This window comes from Apium graveolens, chromosome 8 (assembly GCF_009905375.1).
Source record: "Apium graveolens cultivar Ventura chromosome 8, ASM990537v1, whole genome shotgun sequence".
Taxonomy (NCBI): Eukaryota; Viridiplantae; Streptophyta; class Magnoliopsida; order Apiales; family Apiaceae; genus Apium; species Apium graveolens.
In genome coordinates, this window is record NC_133654.1 from 88,421,453 (window position 1) to 88,433,028 (window position 11,576).

Sequence of the window (11,576 nt, forward strand, 5' to 3'; positions counted from 1 at the left end):
AGAAGAATGAGACTGCATCTACTCTAACTGATCATGTCAAACAGCTGGATAAATTGATCAAAGATTCTGTCAAAATTATAAGAAGTGATAATGGCACTGAGTTCAAGAATTCAATCATGGAAGAGTTCTTCAAAGAGCATGGAATTAAGCAGGAATTTTCTGCACCTGGAACTCCACAGCAAAATGGAGTTGTAGAAAGAAAGAACAGGACTCTCATTGAAGCTGCACGTACTATGCTTGATGAAGCAAAGCTACCAACCTACCTTTGGGCTGAAACTGTGCAGACTGCTTGTTTTACACAGAATGCTACACTCATAAACAAGCATGGAAAAACACCATATGAGATGGTGAAGAAAAAGAAGTCAAATCTGAAATACGTTCATGTATTTGGATGTAAGTATTTTGTTCTTAAGACTTATCCTGAACAGCTGTCAAAATTTGATTTAAAAGCTGATGAAGGAATTTTTGTTGGATATCCACTTTCCACAAAAGCCTTCAGAGTCTATAATCTAAGAACAAGGGTTGTTATGGAATCTATCAATGTATCTTTTGATAATAAGAAGATTACTGGACTTGAAGATTTCAATGATCATGATCAGCTGAGATTTGAAAATAAAGATTTAAATTCTGATTCTGTAAATTCTGATGACTTAAGTCCTAATCCTGTAAGTTCTGACTGGTTAAGTTCTTATGTCATTGAACTTGTGGTAACTACTGAAAGGGAAAATGCACCTGGCTAGGGGGAGCAAGCTGAAGATCCTACCACAATTTAAGACTCTCAAGAAGCACAGAACTTGTCATTGGCTCTTCAAGTTCTGATTCATCAAGTTCTGATGAGCCAAGTTCTGATAATTCTGGAAACTCTGATTCTTCAAATCCTGAAGGATCCAACTCAAATTCTGAAGTCTCAGAGAGCATAACTACAGGGGGAGCATCAGAAAATGCTGATGGAGACAGCATGGATCATGGGGGAGGATCCAGTTCTAGAGAACAACTTCCATCTGCAAGGAAGTGGACTAAATCACATACACCGGACTTAATAATTGGAGATCCTGAAGCAGGTTTCAGAACTAGAACTGCAACATCAAATGAATGTCTCTATCATTCTTTTCTATCTCAGACTGAACCAAAGAAAGTGGAAGAAGCTCTTCAAGATGCTGATTGGGTGCAAGCAATGCAGGAAGAGTTAAATGAATTTGAAAGAAATAAAGTCTGGACTCTAGTGCCAAGACCAAAGAAAAGATAAATTGTTGGCATAAAATGGGTGTTCATAAACAAAACTGACATTGATGGCATAATTACTAGAAACAAAGCAAGGCCGGTTGCTAAAGGCTACTCTCAATAGGAGGGTATTGATTTTGATGAAACATTTACACTAGTTCCTAGATTGGAAGCCATAAGAATCTTTTTGGCTTATGCTGCTCACAAAAAGTTTAAAGTCTTTCAAATGGATGTGAAAAGTGCTTTTCTCAATGGAGAATTGGATGAAGAGGTATATATTGAACAACCTCCAGGCTTTGTAGATTCAAAATTTCCAAATCATATCTACAGGCTTGATAAAGCACTTTATGGCCTTAAGCAAGCTCCAAGAGCATGGTATGAGACTTTAGCTCAATTCCTTCTGGAAAATGGATTTCACAGAGGTACAATTGATAAAACATTGTTCTACCTCAACCATGGAAAGGACTTACTTTTGGTACAGATATATGTTGATGATATCATATTTGGTTCTATAAATGCCAAACTATGTGAAAGGTTTGCAAAGCTAATGCAGTCAAGATATCAAATGAGTATGATGGGAGAACTTAGTTATTTTCTGGGACTTCAAGTCAAGCAAAATGAAGAAGGTACTTTTATCAATCAATCCAAGTACACCAGAAACTTACTGAAGAAATTTGGAATGCAAGAATGTTCAACTGCATCCACTCCCATGGCCACTGCAACCAAGTTAGATAAAGATACTGGTTCATCAGTAGATATTACTAACTACAGAGGTATGATTGGCTCTTTACTCTATTTAACTGCAAGTAGACCTGATATCATGTATGTTACCTGTCTTTGTGCAAGATTTCAGGCTGGTCTAAGAGAACCTCATCTAATAGCTGTGAAAAGAATTTTCAAGTACCTCAAGGGTACAACTGATCTAGGATTGTGGTAACCTAGAGAATCAGATTTTAAGCTAATAGGTTACTCATATGCAGATTTTGCAGGATGCAAAATAGAAAGGAAAAGCACTAGTGAAAGCTGCCAATTTCTTGGAGGCAGATTGGTTTCTTGGTTTAGCAAGAAACATAAATCAATTTCCACATCAACTGTAAAAATAGAATATATTATTACAGGAAGCTGTTGTGCACAGATTCTTTGGATGAAGAATCAGTTACTGGACAATGGGTTAGAATTTTCGAAAATACATATTTACTGTGATAATCAAAGTGTTATTGATATGACAGGTAATCCAGTTCAACACTCAATGACAAAGCACATCAGCATTATGTACCATTTCATAAGGGAACATGTGATGGAAGGTACAATGGAATTGCATTTTGTTCCAACAGATCAACAACTAGAAGATATCTTCACAAAACCACTATGTGAAGCTACTTTCACAAGACTGGTAAATGAACTTGGAATGGTTTCAGGTTCTTTCTCTAAATTTGCTTAGTTTTTGTTCACATGCATCAGACTTTATGATCAGTGTTTACAGATTGTCTTATCTTCATGTAATATGTGCTTAAATTGTAATACATTAAATACTGATTGTTATCTGATGTGGATCTATATACTCTGATAGTATTTTGAATGTTCTGTGACTATTCAATCCAATGAGGATTATTGTGCTAGATGATGACCTAGTAGTCTTTAACATACTAGAAATCCCATGTTTGAATTAGTTGTTTATGTGGAAATTCATTAACACAAGCAAATTCATATGCTGATCTTAGTCAAATTTACTTTGTGTATCTTATTACTAAGTCACAAACTAGATTATTGCTTCTTATCTGTCAAATTCTGATGTCAGTAAATCTTAAGGATGAACCACATGTTTAATAAGCCTCACTTATCTGAAGAAAAGAAAAGAAAATTGAAGTCAGGTACTCCTTGGAGATCTAGAGTAAATATGTGGAAGGGAAGACCCAAGTGCATTGCTGGTATTATGTTATATGCATTAGAAAAGCAAATAAAATTTTTCTTGGTGACTTTTCATATTCTCTGATTACTGGAGAAATACTCTGATAAAAGCATAAATTCTGATAGCAGTTGTGACTCACTTACGCTAAGAAGCCACTGTAAAAAGGAATTTCAAAAGATGCATAAAATGAGCACAAACAGTTGAGGTGGATTCTTGCATAAATTTATTTTAAGTAGACTTCATTATTAATGACAGATTTTAAGCACTTTTCTTAGTTATGCCTTATTTCTAATATGTACTGAAGTTTATCAGACTTTAATCTTTATCTGATATTTTGCTAATGCACACACTATCACTCCATATGAATGATGAAAATTACTGTGGTGATTAAGTTGCTTTTGACAAACAGTTAAGTGTCATTTGCATTAATTCTGAGGACAAGTTCTGATGGAAGTTCTGATGCTTAAACTCTGAAGAAACAATTCAGTATTTGTATGAAGAATTAAAGAAACAAACATTCACTTTTTGAGTACAGAAGCCATGTTTTGATGACTGTTAAAATCTGATAATAGTCAAGTTCTGATATTAAATCATGATGCAAACTCTGATGCTTATGTGGCATTATTTATTTACTTGACTTATTTGTTGTAAATACTGTAATGGTCATATTTTATCAGAATATAATTAGGTGAGATAAAAACAGTCATAATCATTTAGTAAGTGGGAGGCGTGTTTTCCTTGAAACACTGCATGTGCACATTTATTACTGCTTAATACATGTGCCCACTAATAATGTTTTGACTAATGATATGCTACCAGGTGTCTAAAGTCTGTTCTGCTTCAATCATAACAGTTGTCAAAAAGAGAGTATAAATATGGGACTTAAAATATTTTATAATCTTTTACCTACTTTCTTTCTCTAATCTCTCTTATTCTCTCTCTCACTAATATTCTCCGCAGCTTTTTCTTACAGGACTTTTATCAAACACCTTGTACACACTCTATTTTCTCACTTATTTCTTACAGAAATGGCACCAAAAGACATCATTTTCAATGGATCTAAGTTTGTTCCTAACAACTACTCAGCTATTCTCTCTAAGGATGAAGCTCCACCAGAACTTCACTTCATGCAAGACTTTTTGTCTCGAAGTAAAATAGGTTATGCACTGACCCAACCAGACACACTCTCAGGAACTCAAGTGCTGGAGTTTTGGAGGAGTGGCGTGTATGATGATGGTGGTGCCAATGGGTCTCCAAGTATTATCTCTACAATAGGGGATGATAAGCATGTGGTGACTGTGGCTACAGTTCGCCAAGCACTCTAATTGCCAGAAAACTGCACTTATTCAACAGTTGAGGAGCCATCTCTTCAACAGCTAATGGCCAATCTGGGCTATGAGAAAAGTTTGGCAAAGCTTGGACAGTTGAAGAGACCCTACATAAGGAGGGAACGGAGTTTCTTCTTTGACTGCATCACCTGAACTTTTGCAAACAAATGTTCAAACTTTGATGCAATTTCTATCCTCGGCCAGCAAATTGGGTATGCTCTGATTACTCAATCTCATTTTGATTATGCTACTGCTGTACTAGGATTCATAGGTGATAGGATGACAGAAGATAGAAATACTGTATATTTTGCTAGATTCTGTCAACTTATTTACAGCTTTTGTAACTCTGATGCACCTCAACTAACAAGTGAGTTAATTTCACCTTTTAAACTTGCTAAGAGAGCATTTACTGAATTATTATCTGCTGATAATAAGAAACTGTTTTGAGACCCCTCCAAATTCCACAATCAGTCAAACAAATTTTAGTAAACTCTGACCCAGCCACTTACACTGCTCAATATCCTGACGTCCAACCAACCCAACCTCAATCAGCACCTCCAACCACTACACAATCAACCACCTCTCAACCTCAAACAACTCAACGTACCATCAGAACATACTTCCAACCAACTCAATCCTCACAACAATAACCATCAGCACCTGCCATCAGACCTTCATCTTTCAGGCCTAAGAGGGCAAAGTCTGATTCTCAACCTCCACCAAAGAGAAGGAAGATGATTCTCAGGGATGAGTCAGATGATGAAGAATCACAGGTTCATGCATTAGAACCTGTGACTATTGAAGCTGAAAATGTGGTTTTTCAGAAAGAAGCTGGAGGGTCAACCCATCAGAGTTTATATGAAGCTTAGAGTTCAGGTACTTTGAAGAGCAAAAGAACTGTAAGTTCTGATGATAAAGCAACTCCTTCACTTTCAAGGAGATTAAAGAAAATGAGAGCAATAAGGCACATGGATAAGCCATCATCAGAGAATACTAAAGAATCTGAGGAAGCGGATCAGGAATCTCTGATCTCACAGCCAATTGTACTTGAAGCTTTGCCATCTCCAACTTAAGCTCAAGACACTGCTCAAGATACTGTGCTCACACCTCATGTCTCTCCTATTCATGACAAAGCTACAGATAATATTGAAGAACAAGCTGCAAGTTCTGAAATAGATTTTCACAATCTGAATATACCAACTGTTCTTTATCTGGAAGCTCCAACACCAGCAGCTCAGCCATCTACAGTCAACTCTCCAATCTTCAATGCTGAGATACCATCTACACCAACAACACCAATTCTGGAGATAAATTCTGATGCTCAGAATTTAGATGAGGTTGTTCCAGAATCTCAAGTTGCCTCACATACTCTTGTACTATCAGAAAATAATGAGTCTTCTTCCAGCTCTGAAGACAGTTTTTCAGTACATACTTCAGCTCCTCTTCTTGGAAAGGAGGCATTGATCCAAAAATTTGTTGACCAGGATGCACCTATTCCTTGGGAAGATACTCACAGAGGTGTGGAGTGGACCAAGAAGTGGAATAAAACTGATTTCATTCCAAGCTCCAAAATACTGACAAACCATATTGGAAAAGTTGATGAGTTGCTCACAAATTCTGATTTTAAGACACAACTTAAAGTCAGAGCTCCGTCTACCAAAAATCTTCAAGGTCTACACTCTGCTACTCATGAAAAGGTTGACAAACTTCTTGAAAAAGCTGAAAAGCTGGATATGGAGACCAAACTTCATAAAAAGAGGTTTATCATACCTATTTCTGAGAAAGTTGAAGCCATTGAGAAGATTCAAGAATAGCAACAGGCCCAAATCACCGAGGTCCTGCAGAATCAAGCTTCTCAAAAGGCTCAATTGGATGAAATCCAATCTTTAGTAGAACTTCTTCCCTCTCTCCTACTGCCTGATGATGCCAAAAAGGGGGAGAAGATAGTTAAGTCCAAATGCTCTAATGATCAAGTACTGAAGAAGAAAGATGATGAAGCTGATGACCAGGGAAACCCTAGCAAGGGTAGAGGTCAAGTTCAAGGTAAAAAGCACAACAGCAAGGTTTCTTCTAGGAAACTATTTACTGATGCAAGCAAATCTTCTATTCAAAAGAAGACAAGTTCTGAAGCTGCTCAAATTCAATATCTGATAGCAAGTGCTGATAATCAAAATCTGATATCAAGTTCTGATGAGCAAAGTCTGATGACAAATCCTAATGTTCTGATACAAGGTGGAAGTCAAGACTCTCAAAAGTTTATGCAAACTCTGAAGCTCAAGGGAAAGCAGACTACTGTCTACTACAAAGATCCCAAGATTCAGACAGTTGATGAGGAAATTGCTAGAAAATTATTTCTGAAGCATAATCCTGGAATGGATTTAGAAAATCTCAAGGAGGAAGAAGCTAGATTTAAAGCTAAAAAGACAAATCTAAAGCCAAAAGTTTCTGTTACAAAGAAACCTCCAAGGCCTAAGGAAAAAGGCATTGTGATCAAGGAGAAGTCAAACACTGAGGCATCAAAGCCCAAGACTAGATTACAGACTGAGATTGATCCCAAAGACAAAGGGAAGGGAAAAGTTGATGAACCAACCAAATCACTGGAGATGAAAATTCCTCAAATCCTGATGAAACCAGTGTGCAAAATGGTTCAAGTTACTGATGATTCTCTTGCTGAAGATGAAGATGTTCAAACTCTGAAAAGTAAGAAGATTTCTGAAGAATCTAAGACAACCTCTGACAGTGCTCAAGTTGTTCAGAGTGAAGAACTGCAAGGTACAACAGAAATAGCAAGTTCTGATAGAGTTATCAAGACATCAACCTCTGACAGTGTTCAAGTTGATTTAGACAAGATGAAAGTAGCTGACAAAAAGAAACTTTTATGGAAAAATGTCAAACCATCAGATCCAATGAAAAGCCTATTACTGTCTGATTTCATGACTATTGGGTTAAATGCTAGAGAACCAAGAGACAGGGCTGGACTAGGTTCTGATGAAGCTAAGATCAAGATAGGAGTTGAAGTTGCTACTAGAGATCCTTTTTTTCTAAATGACAAACCTCTTGAAGATGTTACACAGAAGCACCTTGATAAGGTTATCTCTGTTCAAGTGGTACTGGATGCTCATGACAAGCACAATGTCAAGGAAAATCTGATTCTATTTCTTGAAGATGAAAGGACATATCAAATGTCAGAATCAGATATGCTAAATAAATCACTAAAATAACTTCAATTCTTTCATTACCTTTTAGAGGTAAAGTCTGATATTACCAAGAGATGGTCAACTTTCATATTGAAGACCATAAGAGATAAAGCTAGAATTTCTGGTTCAAGGGTTACATAATTCATTCCTAATATTGTTGAAGATGATGGAAGTGAGATTCCAATGAAGAAGGATTCTGCTAAACTTGAAGTGATTCTAAAAGGGAAATGTCTATGCTACAATGAAGATTCTTCTCATCCAAGGGTAATAAGACTGGATGATGGTTTAGAAAGAAATCATATATCTGCTTTAAGGACTGTAATCTACCAGATTGGAAGTCGGAATGAAGAGATGAAGCAAGTCAAGACTACACTATCTCAAGTCCTGAGGATTAAAGAAGAAAAGCTGATATCAAGCTTTGTCAAGAATCCTTTTGGATTCAGATTGACTCAGTGAGATTGGTAAAAGCTACAAGGACTGTAAGTTGTAGTTAGTTATCTAGTTAAACTCTTATTTGTATTTGTACTTAAATGTTTTTGACATCATCAAATCTATTAACTTGTATATTTTGCATAATTTACAAGTTGGGGGAGATTGTTAGATATATTTGAGATGTCATGTCTAATATGATTTGTGTTTAGTTTTCAGAACTTAACAACAGGACAAATCAGGAGTTACTGAAATCAGGACTTACTGAAAGTCAGAACTTAATATCAGAACTTAAGGTTATATCAGAACTTAAGTGCGGGAAGACTTTGAGATAAGGAATGAAGCTGATTTACAGGAGAAGATCGAGACTAAAACAAAAGAAGATATGCATGAAAAGAGTTAGAAGACTAGAAGACTTGTAGAAGATATCTGATTGATATATTTTAGGAGACAGAATTGTATTCTATATCAATTAGAATATATCTTGTAACTGTGTACTATATAAACACAGACTTAGGGTTTATACTAGATGTGTTATCATTATTGAGAAGATTATACATTGTAACCTAGCAGCTCTTAGTGATATTTGTTCATCACTGAGAGAGAACAGCAGTTCATATTGTAACAGAATTTATTGAATATACTCGATCTTTGTTACATACTTGTGTTAAATCCATTTGATTGTATAAACACTGTATTCAACCCCCTTCTACAGTGTTGTGTGACCTAACAAGATACTTCGAGACGAGTTGAGGCGTATTCCGCCGGGGTTCTGAGATTTCGACTACCAGGGGATTGACGTAGTGGAGATGAAAGATGTACATAGATGTAGCTAGTATAGTGTGTAGGTGTGTAGTAGCAGCTTGACTTGTAGTAGTTAGTTTGACCAGCAGCAGTAGCCATGACCAGCAGAGCAAGACTTTTTGTACCAAGCATTCACACCTGGAGCTGGTGTTATATATAAAATGAAGTTTTTCAAATTTTCTTTTATTTAAATTTTAGTCTTAACAGTTTTACAGCATTTACCTTTACTTTACAGTTTTACAGTTTTTCGTACTTTAAATTCTGTCAAAAAAAGAAGAAGAGACGGATAAACATTTCATTTAATTGTTTACATTTCCTATCTTTGTATTAATGTAAACTGTTTATACTTCTTAATCTTATATTAAGCAAACTGTTTTTCTTTTTCCGAACTATTATCCAAATTTTGATAATACAGGATAAATTGTTTTCTTACTTACTGTCAATTGTTTAATAAACTGTTGAAAAGACATCATTTGTTTTATTATCAGCAAATGGCACCCAAGAGAAAGACTAGGACTGAGACTTCTAACAGCAACTCCGAAGAACTAACCAATGATACCATGAACCAAATGTTACATCTGATGCAACAACAGATGGTAATGATGCAACAACAGATGCAGCAACAGCAGCAGCAGATTTAACAGCAAATGTTACAACAACCACCTCGTCCTGAGCCCCAGATGCCACCAGCTATACCTATTGCTACTTTCAAACAATTTCAATCGGTTAAACCTCGAGAATTTAATGGGTCAGCTGATCCTATTAAGGCTACCACTTGGTTGAAAGAAATAGATAAATCATTTATGCTAGTGAAGGTAGGCGAAGACCAGAAGACTGGCTTTGCTAGTTACTTGTTGAAAGGAGACGCAAATTATTGGTGGGAATCTAAGAAGGCTTTCAAAGGTGAAGATGTTATAGCACGGGATAGGTTTAAAGAGCTATTCTTAGAAAAACATTTTCCTCACTATGTGAGGAATCAAATGCAGATTAAGTTTTTGGAATTGAAGCAGGGAAGTATGTCCGTGACGGAGTATGAAGCCAGATTTATTGAGTTGGCTAGGTTTGTCCTAGAACAAGTTGATACTGATGAAAAACGAGTCCAAAGGTTTCAAGAAGGATTACGACCGTGGATCCATGGGCAAGTTACAGTTTTTGAATTAACGATGTATACCGCCGTAGTCCAGAAAGCCTTGATTATTGAGGGAGAAAGCGAAAGATCTCAAAAGAAAGAGGACAAGGAAGTTTCCAAGACCGCTCCAGCAGGAAGCCGGGATTTCAAGCCCGGACAAATTTGAATTTTAAAAAGATAGAACAAGGTATCCAGAAAATAGGCAATCGTTTCCAAACCCCCAGCCAGCAGGGAATTGTCAGAGTCTCAGTGCCGTACTATAGAACTTGTGGACGGAAACATACTGGCGTCTATATTAAAGTGGATGTGACATGTTTCAAATGCAAGCAGAAAGGGCACTATTCTAAGGAATGTCCAACGGGAAAAATAGCAAAAATTACTTGCTTCCAGTGTGGAAAGAAAGGGCATATCGCTAGGAATTGCAAAGGACCAGCAATGGCAGCTAGTATTCCGAAAGTGTTGGCATTACCTCCTCCACCGCCGCCTAATCAACCCAGAGCAAGAACTTTCAACATGAAAATGAAAGAAGCAGTGCAGAGTCCCAGTGTAATTGCAGGTACGCTTTTGGTCAATTCCGTAAATTCAAAAGGATTAATTGATTCTGGAGCTACCCGTTCAATTATTTCTGAAGAATTCCTTGATAAGTTATATTACGAAATTGAATGGTTGGGCGAGACATTAATTATAAAATTAGTGAATGACGACAAGTTCCAGTAGGCCGAGTGTGTCCTGCATACGATATAGAGATAGTTGTACATCATTTCTCCGTAGAATTCATTCCTTTTAAACTAGGAGAATTTGACGTCATTTTGGGGATGGATTGTTTAGCTTGTCATAATGCTCAAATTGATTGCGCGAACAAGAAAGTAAAATTATGAACTGCGGAAAATGCACGGTAACGTTCAAAGGCGAAAAACAACGGAAGAAATTTTTGACAGTAATGCAGACCAATCGATTGCTTCGACAGGGATGTGAAATGTATATAGCTTACGTGTTAGATACCGAGAAGGGAAGTCCCAAAATAAAAGATATTTCAGTTGTGTGTAAATTTTCTGACGTCTTTCCGAACGAGCATCCAGGGTTACCACCAGACCGAGAAATTGAATTTACAATAGACTTAGCGCTAGGTACAGAACCAGTTTTGAAAGCTCCGTATCGAATTGCACCAGTTGAAATGAAAGTATTGTTAACACAATTGCAAGATCTTCTAGACCGAGACATCATAAGATCCAGTGTATCCTCGTGGGGTGCACCGGTATTGTTCGTGAAAAAGAAAGATGTCAGCATGCGACTATGCATTGATTATCGGTAATTGAATAATCTCACTATCAAAAATAAATATCCTTTACCAAGAATAGACGATTTGTTCGATCAGTTGAAAGGAGCCGCATGGTTTTCGAAGATAGATTTGCGATCGGGCTATCATCAATTGAAGATTAAAGCTGAAGATATCCCCAAGACTGCTTTTCATACTAGATATGGACATTATGAGTTTTGGATTATGGCATTCGGTTTGACCAATGCGCCAACAGCATTTATGGATCTGATGAACAGGGTAT